Consider the following 16121-nt stretch of genomic DNA (forward strand, 5'->3'; position numbering starts at 1 on the left):
TGCTAACTAGTAACTACCCTAGTAAGGATTAGTTCATTATTTGCATTTTGAATGATAGTAATCCCACCTTTCTTAGGCACTACATGTATTGGACTAACCCATTTGCTATTAGAGATCGGGTATATAATACCTGCATCTAATAGTTTTAGAATTTCCTTTTTACTACTTCTTTCATGTTTGGTTTAAGTCTTCTTTGATGTTCAATAGTGGGTTTACTGTTTTCTTCCATAGGTATCCTATGCATGCAAATGGAAGGATTAATCCCTTTCAAGTCTTCTATTTTATACCCTATGCTCTTGCTATGGGTCCTAAGTACCCTTAGCAATTTTTTCTCTTCTATTTCAGATAGACTGGCATTGATAATAACAGGATATTCAAAATTTGAGTCCAGGAATGCGTACCTTAGTGTAGAGAGAAGAGGTTTCAATTCTACCTATTTGGTGCATTCCTAAAGCTTGCCTTTCGGATGTTCTTGCTTTAACTCTCCTATAGCGAAAACTTGAGCCAATAGTAGGGGTGGATTAGCTATCAAGGATTGCGCACAAGCTGCAATTTTTGTGTTCTCCTTCTCTGCTGTGTGGCTGTGAATGATGGATGCTCCTAGAGGATTTTCAGGGTGTGTTTTAATGAATTCCTCTTCAACTTGTTTGTCAATTATATCAACCTTGAAGCATTCATCAGGTTCAAGTTTGTGTTTCATTGCGCTGAACAAGTTGAACTCCACTTTTTCATCTCCTACCTTAAGAGTTAACTGTCCGTTCCTAACGTCTATGATAGCTCTAGCAGTTGCTAAAAAAGGTCTTCCCAGGATTATAGGGATTTGGACATCCTCCTCCATTTCCAGTACAACAAAATCAACTGGGATAAAGAATTTTCCCACCTTGATAGGGATGTTTTCTAGAATGCCCACAGGGTATTTCATAGATTGATCAGCTAGTTGTAATGAAATTGTTGCAGGCTTAAGTTCCCCCACATCAAGCTTTTTACATATTGACAAAGGCATTAAACTCACTCTTGCACCTAGATCACAGAGGGCTTTGTCTATATTCATGTTACCAATAAGATAAGGTATGGAGAAGCTTCCTGGATCCTTAAGTTTTGGTGGCAGCTTGTTCTATAATATGGCACTACATTCTTCTATAAGAGCAACAGTCTCATAGTCCTCCAGCCTTCTTTTCTTTGATAAAATGTCTTTGAGGAACTTGGCATAAGATGGCATTTGAGAGAGTGCTTCTATGAAAGGAATGTTTATATAGCGTTTCTGCAAAACTTCTAAAAACTTTCCAAATTGCTTATCCAATTTGGCTTTCTGGAATCTCTGAGGAAAGCATAGAGGAGGCTGATATGGTTCTGGTAGCTTCTTTTCCTTCCTTGCTTCCTCTTCATGCTTCTCTTTAGCTTCTTCCTTTTTCTCCTCTGTTTGGTTTTTAGATTTATCAGAGGTCCTCTCAGTTGGTTCTTCCTCTTACTATTCTAAAATCCTTCCACTCCTCAATGTAACTACCTTAGAATGCTCTCTTGGGTTCATCTCCAATTGACTAGGTAGCTTACCAGCAGGTTTGCTTAAAGAGCTTGCTTGCTGAGTAGTTTGATTTTCAAGCATCTTGTTATGGGTGGCAAGTTGGTCCATTCTGGAAGCTAGCTGTTTGATCATTTCATTTTGCTGTTGCTGGGCTGCTAGGAAGCATTCCATCATGGATTCCATAGTCGACCTTGGTTCAAGCTGTTGGCTCTGAGGGGGTGGCGGTGGTTGTGTAGGGTTTTGTCCCCTGTTCTGAAATCCTGGGGGTGCTGGTGGTTTATATCCTTGCTGTTTATTCATTAGCTGATTCTGTGAATTTGACCATAAGAAATTTGGGTGGTTCCTCCATCTAGGGTTATATGTATTTGAATATGGATTGTGGGGTTGTCTCTGGTTGAAGTTCCCTCCATTATTCACATAGTTCATCTGTTCTGTGGGGAGTTCACTAAAGCTGTTATACTCTGAAACCCATGTATCCTCCTCCATAGCTGTCATCGTGTTGACTATTCATCCCTGTAGCATTGGCTTTTATTTTATCAAGCCTCTTTGTGAGCTGCTCAAATTGAGCATTTATCGTGCTTAGGGCATCCACTTCTAGGATCCCTATTGTTTTCCTTATATTCCCCCTTTTATTTGACCACTCGTAATTGTGATATGCGACCCTCTCCAGAAGTTCAAGTGCTTGATCCACTGTTTTCTCCATTAGGTCACCTTCTATTACTGAATCTACTATGCTCATTGTAGAGGGCAGTAGCCCATTATAGAAGTTTTCAATCAGGAGTCAATCTTCTATGCCATGGTGCGGGCATTCTCTCTGTAGGTCCTTATATCTCTCCCATGCATCATAGAGTAATTCACCTTCCCTTTGCCTAAAGGTGTTGAGTTTAACTCTCAACTTTACAGTCTTTACAGGTGGAAAGTACCGTGCTAGAAAAGCTTGTGAGAGGTCTTCCCAAGTGGTAAATATTCTAGCTAGTTGAGAAAGTAACCACTTCCTTGCTCTATCTCGAAGGGAAAATGGAAATGATCTGAGTCTTATGGCTTTATCAGAAACTCCATTCATCTTGAATGTGTCACAAAGGGCAAGAAAGAACTGGAGGTGGTAGTGTGGATCTTCTATTGGTGAACCCCCAAACTGGGTCTGTTGGATCATCTGGAGCCATGCCAATTTTAATTCAAAATTATTAGCATCCACTGTGGGTCTTGTAACACTAGGTTGGAATCCTTGTATAGAGAGAGCTCCGTAATCCTTCAAGAGTCTTGGCCTGTTGTTATTATTATTGGCCATATTTAGAATTTCTGGATTTCTTTGATCTTGTTATTCACGTTTCCTCTCCCTCCTAATAGTTCATAGGGTGCTGTCTATCTTTGGATCCAAATCAAAGACTTCTTCCTCTAGTCTCGTTTTAGTCATGTGCCAAACCAATCACCTGAGAAAGAATAAGAGAATAAAACAATTTAAACAAAATTAAACAATAAATGAAAATGCCTAAATCAGCTAAATTACTTATCGCCTAATATTACTAAAATTAAAACTCCCCAGCAATGGCGCTAAAAACTTGTTTGCTGGTTTTACAACCCCGCAAGTGCACGGATCATGAACAAGTAATAAAGTAGTGAGTAGAGTATCGTCCCACGAGGAATTTAATTAGTAAATACCAAACTACATAGTGAATTTAGCTGTCTAGGCTGTCGAATAAAATGAAGGAATGAAACTTGTCTAGTTTAAATACTAGAATAAAAAAAATATAACAAACTTAAAATGGAATAGTCTATTTTGAAATAATTCTGAAATTAAGATTTCACACTTTAATCTTACTATGGATGTAATCTTGTCTATTTACTGGATTGAGAATCATTTGCCTTGATGGAAATTAATCCTAAGATATCCTAAGTCCTCTCGCAAGGCACCTAAGGTGTATTTTAATTAACCTAAACCCTACTTTCGTGGTAACTAAATTAATTAAAACCCTTTAAGATCTTTTAGTAACTTCGGAATTCCACAAAGGTTATCAGCCTATCTCTAGATCAGATTTTCTAGGTTTAAAATCTTAATTTTTCTAATATTAATCTTTACCTTTTAGTCCTTCAATTAATATCTGTAATCAATATTAAGTGGGTACCAACACTTAGCATACATTAAGATCACAAGAAATTAAATCAACGAACAAATCTCAAATCTAATAAACAAAACTTAATGTTTGTCCATAATAATGATTACAAGCATTACTCTCCTAATTCTAGAATATGAAAATTACTCACTCATGGTGAGTTCAGCAAAAATGATAAAAATAAAGTAAGGGACAATAAAAATCCTCTAAAAGAAACAGGACAAAAGAATCGAAGAGGATCTGCAGCTTTGATCTTGTGGAACTTCGGTTGAAGGCTCCTCCTTGATACTGATGTCCTACTCCTCTAGACAGCTGTGAGAAAGTGATTATAACGGCTCTGGGATTTCCCCTCTCCTCTTTTTTCTCTGTTATCTATAGCCTCTATTTATATTAAATGGCCTAGGGTTAGGTTTTCAGAGTCCTTAAGGCATTAAAAGTGTGTTCTGAGTGTAAAAGACTGGAGCTGGAATCAAATCAGGAAACTAGCTGCCACATGATACATGGCCTGTGTATCACTATACGGCCCAGGGCCATGTAACTAACTGGAGTTCTGAAGGTTTGCATCTTGCGATGTCACAGAAGATTACACGGGACGCAGCTAGTTACACGGGTCCAAGTACACAACCCGTGTACTTTTATTCTTCAGAGAATTCTTTAAACCTAGCCAGGCAGAGACTTACACGGGTTTCTATGATTTACATAGGTCTGATTACATGGCCCGTGTACTGTGTTTCTTCTTTGTCTTTTTCAGCTTTCCCTTGGTAGCAGGTTACATGGGTCTGTGTCTTTGCTTACACGACCCGTGTAAAGTGTATAAGCAACACTTCTCTTCCCTTTTTGTTTTTTCAAGGTTTCTATTGTACTCTTATACTTTTGAACTTCATCCAAACACCTGAAATGATACAGAAAATATGGAATTTAGAGTTTGTTAATGGAAATCACAAAAGTTAATGAAATTAATGACTATGCATGAGATTGCTTGCCTACATGCTATGAAATAGTATACAAACATGCTTAAAAACATCTATATAATACAAGTGTATCAATGAGACAAAATAAGATAAGATGCTCCGGTATAGAATGTGACATTCTTTGCTCGGCTACACTGTAGACCGAGTAAGGGGTGTTAAAGCAATACCATACCATCCACAAAAACATGTTGAAGTTTCTAATAAGGAGTTGAAGAGAATTCTTGAGAAAACAGTAAATCACTTAAGAAAATATTGGTCCTTGAAATTGGATGATGCACTATGGGCATATCCCACAGCCATTAAGACCTCTATTGGAACTACCCATTCTGTTTGGTTTATAGTAAATCATGTCACCTCCCTGTTAAGCTAGAACAAAAGGTCTATTAGGCAATAAAAACCTTGAATTTTAATTTAAAAAGTGCCAGTGAGAAGAGACTTCTATAGCTAAATGAGCTTGAGAAAATAGGGCAAGATGCCCAAAAGAATGCAAGAATCTATAAGGAAAGGACCAAAAATTAGCATTACACGCATATATTGAAAGGAGAATTTAAAGAAGGAGAGTTGGTCTTGCTATTTAATTCATGATTAAAATTATTCCCTAGAAAATTGAGATCTAGGTGGTCCAGGCCTTTTAAAATTTTACGAATGTTCCGTTATGGCAAAGTAGAAGTATGGAGTGAATCCTCAGGAGCATTTAAGATCAATGGACTACAGTTGACACCTTACCTCATAGTGGAGCCTATTAAGAAAGGAGTCACATACTCCTTTGCCGATCCAACTACTTATAAATAAGTGCTTCTTGGGAGGCAACCCAAGTCTCTTCCCCTATATTTTAGCTCTTACTATTTAATTTTTTTTTCTTTTTCTTACCTCCTTAGATTCAGTCTTGATGATTGCAAAAAGAAATTTTTCAGGTCATAGCAAAGTATGTGAGGGAATAATTGGATAAGTCAAGCAAACACTTCACAAGAATAAAGCACTCCAAAAAGGGGTGCTTTATTAACCCTACTCAATAAACTATGTTACAAGTGTTGCTTTGATAATTTGAATTGCATTCACTATGCAAAAGATGTGAGAATGTTAATAATTAAGTCCATCCTATATGAACATATTAGAATCCTTAACTTATTTGGAAAGTGTAATTAATGAAACCTACAAGGGGTAGAGCTATGCACTTTTCCCATTTGATGTTACAAAAATAGTGAGTGACATGGGTTTGGGCAGTGTAATATCGCCTAAAGCATGAAAACCCAAAAAGTAGCATTAAAATTGAGAAACAAAAAATTGCATGATCAAACTCGTGTAATTCTGCATAGCCTGCAACTAAGCCAGCTTAACATTCTTTTAGGGGAATAAGAAACTGCATGGGTATAGACTTTGTGCTAGTGCACGGCCTTTATAATTAAGTGAGCATAGCATTTTGAGGAACAACAAATTACATGGGTCTGGCTCATGCAATGGTACATGACCCATGTACTTGTGCACCATGACACCCTTTTTTAAAAAAAACCCTTGTCAGATAATATACATAGGAATTTGAAACCCCATCCTTCTTGCCCATACACCATGACACCCAATTCTTTACCCCTCTTTGAGAACCAAGACTTTCTTTTCCCTCACTTTCCCTCTTTTTCTCTCACTTTCTCAACCACCAAACATTAACCCTAATACCTCCCTCTCTTAAGTGAAGGGTCTAAGAAAGAAACCAGTTGGCCAAGCTTCCTCCTCCTACTCTAGAGCAATGACTCCTTCCCACCCACAACGTCCTCACGCAGTGGATCATGGCCTGATTTGAGCACTGAGTGGGTCAACCTAGAGCATGTTTGTGTTTATAGCCAAGTGTTATTAGATGTTTTAGACATATTCTGGGTAGCAGAATTAGCATTGGTAAACTAGATCTCTCCTTTGGCAATTTTACCTGAAAGTAAGGGCCAATATTTAAATTATAAAATATTCTTAGCTTGCAATAATTAAGTAAAATGAGTTGTAACAACATAAAGACACTATGAGGGACCTCTAGGAATATTTCTATAATTTTTAAAACACTGGACATAATTGTTTCGAATATGGCAAGAGCTAGGAACCTTGACTAGAGAATTGGACCATTGGACTTAGACTAGGTTTGCTATAGGCCTCAGATGGGCATTGTGTTCTTATTGTGGGCTTGAGATCTTGTGTTTATCTTGCTTTATAGGAAGCATATGTCTAGTTACAGGGGAGACACTATTTGATTTTCTACAGGACAATTAAGACCATTAAGTAAAATTAATTAAGTAAATAAAGTTAATTTATGATTAAGTGTCTAATGAGTGATAGTACCATTGTATAAGTTCTTCCAACCAACAAAGCTAATAGCCTTAGCAAGTTCAATAACAGTAAAGGGTCCTCTAGTCTACAAGTAGAACTTACTTAAAATATTTAATTATTTTACTAAACTATTTTATTGCATTTCATGCATATTTATTCATCATTCAAGTCATGTGATATATCTTAATTATAGTTACATGATTAAATATTATATGCGTATGTGTGTGTGTGTGTGTGTGTGCGTGCGTGTGTGTGTGTGCATCTTATGAAGATGCAACATATTTAATTGTGCTATGGTGGTAGTTCATTGATGACCCTCTGATTCTTAATGGGAAAGTAATGAAAAGCAAAATGAAAAGGCATGCATGCATATAGGCTCATATATGAAAGAAAGGAAAGGGATGTTGGGTAAGATAATTCTATGTCTCTAATGTCTGGGTGCCAGGGATTATAGGATCCATCTCAGGCAAGTCATGACTTATGTGTCTATACCATCCATTATGTGCTATATTAAGAGGAAGTCTTGAATAGCTCCTTTAATGGGCCAGGGATAGTGGAATAATGATTATGATGTGGTAAGGAACCATTGGTGACATAACTATGTTATTATGAATTTTTTGTCTTGTGATAGCATGATTTGACTAATGCATTTACATGTGCCTAATTATAACTGCTTATTATATGTTTTCTTCCTTGAGTATGCTTATACTCACTGTGCCCTTTGCTCACTTCCTTTCTCTCTCTTCCCCTTCAGGGATAAGAGTAGAAGATACAGTTAATAAATTTTGGTCAATTGACTTCCAGGGGCGATTAACTAAATTTTGCTTAAAGGTAAAGGTACATTTTATGGAACTCCATTTTGTGATGATATGTTATTATTTTGATACTATACTTTTCCTCTTAATATTTTATAATAGAAAGCAAATTGTAATTACTACTCATAGTAACTAAATTGTATAAGTTCGAATAAGATTTTGATGTAAACAAGGCTTGTTATGAGCTCTGGGAGCCTTATTCCTTCTAGTGCTCTAATATTGATAGCAGTCCAAATTCGGACTATTGCAAAGTTGGTATCAAAGTTCTAGGCTATGAGATTTGACCTAGCTACTACTAGAGAAGAATAGAGAGAGAGAATAAAAGTAAGAGTATAGCTCACTATGTAAGAATAAAACATGTTTTTCTAAAGCAAACATAATAAATTTGGATACATGTCTATTAATTTTGGTAATATTTTGTTGCACTAACTACAACTTTGAGAACTGGTTCCTTTCTAGTAAGAGTAGGGCTTAGTTGGTCAATAGATGTACCTTGAGTCATGTTATAGTTAATTAAGTCATTTGGTCTTGGGTATAGGACTAGGACTAAGTGACTATAAAGGAGATCCCAAGCATGTTAGTGTTGAGATCTAGATTCTGAGTTTGATATGAAAAATGAAAAGGAAAGAAAAGTTGAAATGTGAAACGAAAGGGTTCAAAATGAAATGAAAGCCATTTATAATGAGCTTAATAGCAAATGTGAAATGAAATAAAATGAAAAGAATATTTGTAGGTAGCACTTAGAATGAAAAGGAGTGTGAATGTGAATGACAAATGAAAATGAAACCAAGTTTAGGACTTAACAGCAATGGGAATCATGTTATGTAAAACAAAAGTTTAAAGTTCCAAAAGAGTAAAATGAAGTGTAATGATGTGCCTACTCCTTGAAAGTTATAAATGAAAAGGAAATGAGCTACAAATAGTATGAATGCCCCAGAGCAAGTCTTGATGGACAAAATTGGGTAGAGATGATTAATGACTACTCTGTTAGGGCTTATGTGCTAATTAACTATTAAAGAACTGTTAAAGATTAAAGTTATAATGAGTTAAATGGTAGCATAGCGTCCTACTCATTATTCAAAGTGTTAGTATTGTAAGGTGCAAATTTAATACAAACATAAGGAAGTTTGGTAAAGCTGTGTACTATGTGTTAACATCTAGAGAGGATATGTGTACAGTTAGTCTCCCATCATGATGTAGTGATGTCTAAAGCATGAGTATGCTCTTGTAGAGGAGTCAGAAACTCCTAATGAGGGTTCTAAAGTGGGACCCTAAGTAAAACTAGTACTATAGCAATTATGTGACACCCCTTACCCGTCTACAGTATAGCCGAGTAAGATATGTCACACAGTGTACCGGAACGCACTATTTTATTTCAATCATTTTTATTTTCCTAATTTATTTATTTATTTTTTTTTTCAAAGTTATGAAGTACAATTTGTGAAATATAATCCATTTAAGTCATTTATTGAAATTATAATTTATTTGAGGTTCTGCAAATTTTATAAAAAATTCGGCAGAGTGCCGGCTAAAAATGGAGAAAATAGTTCTTCGAACCTGTGAAAAACACTTCCACTAATCATTTCCAATCATTCTCGACTCCAATAATCATCAATATTTTTCAACAACATTTCCATTTCTCAATCATTCATTTCTCATGGTATTCATATATAAGCAATAAATAAATACTCAATTTTCCATTCATAAACACAATTTCCAATATTTACATTAATACCAAAATACATTACATAAGTTTCGATTACATATGAGAAAATAAAAGTTAATTACAAAATATCAAAAATGAAACCTAGTGTCCTACCAATGCACTGACGTCGGAGAGGTGACACGGACACTATGCAGAGCTGCAGGAGGTCTCACCCAGTCTGTGGTCTACTGGGCTCTCGGTCAGTATCTCCAGAACCTACGCGTGGCAAAAGCAACGCGCTAAGCAATAATGCTTAGTGGTGCCAATAATACAGTAAAAAGAAACAACAGAAAATAAATATACAGTGAATGTATTGATGTCTCATTGCAAATAAATTTTCATTGAGTATTTGTAGTCTTACTTATTTTGTACTTGTTATATTCATTATTTCATTAAATTTATCCACTTTCATTTTTTTGGTTGCCCAAGTAACCTATACTGGACGACTGGACTGGATAAACGGGTAAACTGGCACTGGGTATCAAGTACCTCGGGCCGTCACACCATCGGTCACATATGTATCTCCCGGTGTGCGACAGAACAGCTAATAAGCTGTAATAACATTACGCACAAGGCCAAGTCTCAACACAATGTCAGAATGGCTAAAAGCCATGAAATCACAGAATGGCATAATGCCATGTGCAGTACTGCTAACTGAACCATATTGGCAAGCCAAGCTATCCAAACCAATCTTGTTAGGTATACTAGGGCATTTCACACTTTTAAGTTTCACAATTTTTGGAATTTAAGTTTTAGTGTTACTATTCCATTCATTGGTACTTTTGCATAGGCAATAGGTACATTGGTTTTCATATCATCAACATACCACATTTTGCATTCAAAATTTGTTGGTATTGGTTGCCAATACCATTTCTAAGCTTAAAGTTAGTTGGGCAGAATTTTCAGGTTTTATGCCTTACTTTTACTGTTCTATTGATCAATCTTACAGTGGGAATTTGGCAAAATGGTCAACATGAAAGTTGTTCCTTATTTTGTCTAGTTGAATTTCCTTTTTTGAATCACTCCATTTGGAGTTTTGTAGCTCAATTTATGGTCCAAAAACCACAACTGGCCGGATTGGAATTTTTCTGGACTGACCATATCTACAGTGCAGTGAACAGTGAATGCAACTCCCTTGTTGGATAGGTTCTGGTCATAAATTGGGGTGGGTTTCTTCATGAAAGTTGTTGGTCTATATCTTATCTTATTACTGGTAACATTTCAGGTCAATTGGGCCATTCTACACTGAGTTATGGCCAAATGAACAATCACTGTTCATTTGGTCATTCTGCAGAAACAGATTGCAAGACACTCGGATTGGGGCAAGCTTTTGGTCCACTTGGTTTGGTCTTATGGGCATGGTTTCTTCACCAAAGTTGTGCCATTATGTGTCTAGTTTCATGTCCAATTGGCCAAAAACCAATTGAACCTATACATCCCAAGTTATGGCTGTCCAAACAGGCTGGACTCACATCCAACCTGCAGGTCACACAAGGCAGCATACCAAATCAGTTTTTAATGCTACAATTCACTCCAAGTTATGGTCAATTTACCTCAAATGGTCACTAATTGACCATTAGAATGTTCATTCACCATTACATAAGCAAAGCCCAAATTTTTCTCCAAAACCCTAATTCCCCATTCCAATTCACACAACATACATTAATTAAACATACTAATTCATTATCAATTTATACACTTCAAACACCATCTCTAATCCACTCTAAACCCATCAAACCAATCAAAATCACCACCCCCAATAGGCTGCCAAAATTTACCATATACCCTAGCATGCATAATTCTCTTCAATTCCCACAAATTCCTAGCCTAACTTAGTGTCTTAACATGGATATCCAAAGAAAGAGAGAGAAAGATGGCACTAAACTTAGTAGGGCAGAATTTTCTCTGTTAATTCTTCACTTTCTTTTGTTTTCTTGGCTGCCAAACACTCTAGCAAGGTTGGGTGATAATTTTTAGTGAATGATTTTATAGATTTTGGGGTGAGAAATCAAAGGATTGAAGGTATAAGAGAATAAGAGTTATGGAGGAAGAGGGAGAGAACTCTCGGCTGGCTGAAGAAGAAGGAGAAACACCAGAATTTTTTGGTCCATTTTATCTCTTTTAATTGTTTTAAGAAGGCTTGTTGAATTTTGATTGGTTGGGGCTTTTTAATTACATCATGATGACACATGTATAATGTTATATTAGGCATTTTCTTTCATTTTCTTTTTCTTTTTTTTTTTACTCATTTTCAATTAAATTTTTAGTAATATTTATTCACATTTTATGTCATAATAATTATTTACTTAACTGGACAAGTCGGCCAAAAATCATCTCTGAAGACGAAATGACCAAAATGCCCTTCGTTTGGCTTAACGGGCCAAAATTGTCTGTACGGATTGAAAAATTTTTCTAAATATTTTCTTGGCATTCTAATGCCATAGGAACCTCAATAACCCTTTTCTGGAGTCTCAAAAATTATTTTATGAATTTTTCCCCGGGTCTAGGGCTCCTAGTTGCGAGAACCGCAACTTCTCACTAGGTTACCTATCGCTAGGGCACCGGCTCATTTAACTTGGTTGTATTTTATTTCTAAAATTTTTCCTAAATTTTTCTTATTAATATTTTAGCTAATTATGGTTCCTCACTTTAGTTTAAATATTTTTCCGGACGTTCTAACTGTCCGAACCGATACTGGCCACCGGTACAATAGAATGTACAGAGTTGCTACAGGGAGAGTGTTACAAATTATGTTACTTAAAGTTAAGAGAAATAATGCTTCTTGTATAGGAATGTTATGTAGAGTGTGGCTATGCTCTTTAAGAAAGGATAGGAAGGTTATGAATAAAGTTCATAACTTATTTAAAGTAATGTTGTAAATGAGATAGTGTTATGATGACCTTAGTACCTCCCTGCAAGTAGATGTTTTGAAAATGAGGTCTAGCTCTCTTAAAGGGGAAACAGTTTATGACTGAGATTCATAACCTATTGATAAGTGCATAATTTATTAAATTTACTCCCATCACATCTAGTATTTTTAGTGTGTTTTTTTATGTTTAATTTAGTTGGTTAAAATATATTTAGCATTTAGACATATTCTTAGATAGTTGTGGAATAATTGTGTTAAATGAAGAAATTTTTAGCGTTTGACCTTTGCTGTATTTTTCAGGTGTTTCTAAAGTTGTGGGTCTCCAAATTGATTGCTGTTTAATCCATTGAAAAGCTATCATAGAGCACTTCAAATGATAAAGAGGGACCAAAGCCCAAATCAATCTTCAAGTTTGACAAAATGAGCTATGGATCTATTATAAAAGCCTAGACTCGATGGGCCACAACCAGTTTTAGTATTTATTTTGTATTTGCAATTTTAGATGTCCAAATGAAGCAAGGCCAAGCCCAATTGAACCTTAAGAGCCACCTCTACAACTTCTATGAAGGGCTGGACGAGAGATGAGGCCATTTTGATTGTCAAAAATGGCAATGAAGTCGTTATAATGGGCTGGACAGTCTGACTGAACCAGTCGCGGTTTTTGGGCCATAACCTAGGCTATAAACCTCGGATTTGGGTCCATGAGTACCCGTTGGAAGGCTAAGAAATAGGGCTACAACTTTCCTGAAGAGGGCAGAGGCAGATTTGAAGGAACAGAAGCGTGAAAAACACAAGTTTATACCATTGAATTCAAAAATTTTCACCTAGGGTCACATGCATCATGCAAGATTTATTTTTATCTATTTGATTTCAATGATAAACAACATATTAAAACTCTTTTAATATGTTTTTGGATCTGTATTTTCCATTTAAGATTTTAAAATTAATCAGATTAATTTTAGAACCCTAGATTAAATCAAGAACGATTACACTAACCTCTTGATGCACTGCAGCGTGTCTGCGCCTTTGACATTCGTCTTCAGGACACCAGATGTTGTCCCTCTAGCTTGTCCACACCAAGAACACCTATGGCAGCCCTTGAACAGCTTCTAAAGCTTTTTCTATTAATTAGAAATTCAAATTCTGCCTTTTAAGATATTAGAGATGTAAACAGGACACTAGAAACAATTTCTAGTGTTCTTAATTCAAGAGATTGATGGCTAATCTCTTTGAATTCATGAGAGATGAAGAAGAATAGATGAAAAGCCTCAAAATGGCGTGACAAAGGAGAGGAGTGGCTGCTAGTTGTTTTTCTTTTCATAATAACACTTAAATAGCTAGGTTAACACATTAAACCCTTGCCACATGTCACCCTTTGATTAGCTCTAAGTTTAACTGACCCAATCACATTGTGCCAAGTGTCAAACGTATATTTAATCTTGATTTTAATCATCTTACATGATTAAAAAACATTTGGCAAGCTTATGTGTAATCCCATGTGTCACCATCTCATGGTGCCACGTGTCACAGTGTGAAATGACCAAAATGCCCCTGTGTCTTAATTTTGAGTTCTTAACCCAAAATAATTATTTTTCTTCTTCTAATTTATATCAAATATAATTAATTAATTAATCTCTATTAATTAATTTCTCATTAATTAAATTCATATTTAAACACTTTAAATATAAATTTAACTTATACTATACATCCAATAATCTAGATTTGGTTTCAAGTCATGCTAGGGACTTTGCAATTTAATTACAAACCAAACCTATTTAATTAATCAATTAAACTCTTTAATTAATTAATTAAATCATATTTAAATAGGTGATAACTTGTGTACATGTGTGACTTACTAGGCTCATCACTAATTGGCAATGAGACATGATATCAACTCTTAATATCATCAGAACTCTTTCTTACCATAAATGATTTCTCTAAATCATTTTATGAACCTCATAGACCATGGTTAACACCTAGCATAGCATGCCATGGCCACCCAATTAGTAATAAGTTTTACCTTAAATGAACCTATAATCATATGTTACCATGCACTAGAATCTCTCTGTTACAAAATCCCAACTCAAGCTGGAGTCATGATTTATGTCAAACTCCATTTGCTATGAATATTATGTTCTCTTTTAATTCCAGTTCTTGATTAAAAGATTTTCTCATTAGAAACTCTTTTCTGAATAAATCTATCTGTCCTGGCCAGGAACTTGAAACATCAAAAACAATTAAAATGAACATAGGATTTTATCTCTATTTACTTAGAGGAACAGATTCCATCTTGATCAACACCTACCTCCATAAATAACTAGTAGGAGCCAACACATGCCCATATACCCATACATAGTACAAGTATGAAAGCAGTATCAAACTCAAACTATCTATATACAAGATAACTGTGCTATCTCAGGTTTAAAGATTATATGCACTGGTATGATTTATGACAAAACATTGACAAGAGTAAACTCCATGTGCTTGTCATAAGTGTCACTGGTTCGGCCTACTTATCATTTATAAGTGCCTATCATGTTTATTATATGGCATGAGACTCACCATTCTATCTTATTTATATCTCATATAAATAACTTGGGAACAAACATGAATACAATCTTTCTGGATAAGTCATATCCTTATTATGAAGTATCCTCGATTGTGAACCTATTTATGATACTTTGTGCTAGAAATATTGTCACTCATATTCTTAACAACTTAAGAATAATATTTCTAACAAAATATCAATGGGCCTTTTCTATTACACATAAATATATTATGTAAACGGAAAAGTGGAAATGCCTTTTATTAATAAAAATATGTACAAGATACATACTAAATGATATGCTCTAGGGCATACTACTAATAATCTCCCACTAGCACTAGAGCCATTCATTACAATATCTTAGACCTATCTTCTCAAGATGTCGACCTAACTGAGTCTGTGACATAGGCTTAGTGAATGGATCAATTGGATTTTCAGCTGATGCTATTTTCTGCATGGCTACATCGCCTCACCCAACTATTTCTCTGATAATGTGGTAGCACCTTTCTATGTGTTTGGATTTCTGGTGAGACCTTGGTTCCTTAGCCTGTATGACTGCTCCATTGTTGTCATAGTGTAATGGAACTGCTGACTCAATGGAAGGAACTACTGTAAGTTCTGTCATGAACTTCTTTATCCAAACAGCTTCCTTTGCAACATTTGATGCAACAATATACTCAGCCTCTGTAGTGGAATCTGGAGTCGTGCTCTGTTTGGAACTCTTCCAACTGACTGCACCTCCATTACAAATGAACACATATCCAGAGGTAGACTTTCTATCATCGATATCTGATTGGAAATCAGAATCAGTATAATCATCCAATTGCAAGTCTCCACCTCCATAAATCAAGAATAAATCCTTAGTTCTTCTCAAGTACTTAAGGATATTCTTGACAGCTATCCAATGTTCCAAACCTGGATTGGATTGATACCTACTAGTCAAACTAACAGCATATGCGATATCCAGCCTAGTACACAACATTGCATATATTAAACTTCCAATAGCCGAAGCATATGGAATCCTGGCCATCTTATCTCTTTCTTCAGGTGTCTTTGGAGACATCTCTTTAGAAAGATGGATACCATGTCTCACTGGTAACAATCCTCTCTTGAAATCAAGCATGTTAAACCTCTTTAACACCTTTTCCAAGTATCGACTTTGAGATAAACCAATTATTCTTTTCGCTCTATCTCTATAAATGCGAATCCTAAGAATATAGGTTGCCTCCCCTAAGTCTTTCATGGAGAATGTATTTGACAACCATACCTTTATAGT

General features: G+C 35.6%; 1 non-coding gene across 1 annotated transcript; it reads left to right on the plus strand.

Moving 5' to 3' along the window:
• Positions 1-2313: 2313 nt before the first annotated feature.
• On the plus strand, positions 2314-2420 carry LOC131180472 (small nucleolar RNA R71). Its single transcript, XR_009149242.1, has one exon. It is a non-coding gene; the product is annotated as a small nucleolar RNA R71 (small nucleolar RNA).
• Positions 2421-16121: the final 13701 nt, after the last annotated feature.

The sequence above is a fragment of the Hevea brasiliensis genome, chromosome 5 (genome assembly GCF_030052815.1).
Source record: "Hevea brasiliensis isolate MT/VB/25A 57/8 chromosome 5, ASM3005281v1, whole genome shotgun sequence".
Lineage (NCBI taxonomy): Eukaryota > Viridiplantae > Streptophyta > Magnoliopsida > Malpighiales > Euphorbiaceae > Hevea > Hevea brasiliensis.